The sequence below is a fragment of the Brassica oleracea genome, chromosome C9 (genome assembly GCF_000695525.1).
Source record: "Brassica oleracea var. oleracea cultivar TO1000 chromosome C9, BOL, whole genome shotgun sequence".
Lineage (NCBI taxonomy): Eukaryota > Viridiplantae > Streptophyta > Magnoliopsida > Brassicales > Brassicaceae > Brassica > Brassica oleracea.
Window position 1 is genome coordinate 37,487,358 of NC_027756.1, and position 533 is coordinate 37,487,890.

Genomic DNA, 533 nt, shown 5'->3' on the forward strand with positions numbered 1-533 from the left:
AACAGATGACTTACATGTAAGTCGTCCAAATATTCCCGCCTAAAAATGTTTTAAAAAATTATTTTTCCGCTTAAATAATTTAAACCAGACGAGTTACTTGTAAGTCGTCTGGAAAGTCTTCTATTTTAGTTTCGCGCTAAAAATATTTAATTTCCCGCTAAAAATATTAAACTCTTCTGGACGACTTACAAGTAAGTCGTCTATGAAGTCGTTTGAATCAAAAATATTTAACCTAATTGGATTTTTTGTCTCCCTATATAAAGAAAAATTTACACATTCTCTCTCGTCATCTCAAATGGCTGCAACAAAAATGTAATGTTCATCACTCTAAAACTCTTAAATCTCTCTCTAATCTCTTTGATTTGAAAACACCAAACTTTATATGAATTTTTCAGTTTTGTCTCATGTCTTTCTTACTAATCTATCTTTTTTTGTAGGTTTTTAATCAGATGATACTCATCTTCCATTCATTTAAAGGTAGATCTATTAATTTTAGATATGTATTTTTGTGTGTTCTATAAATGTAGATTTAT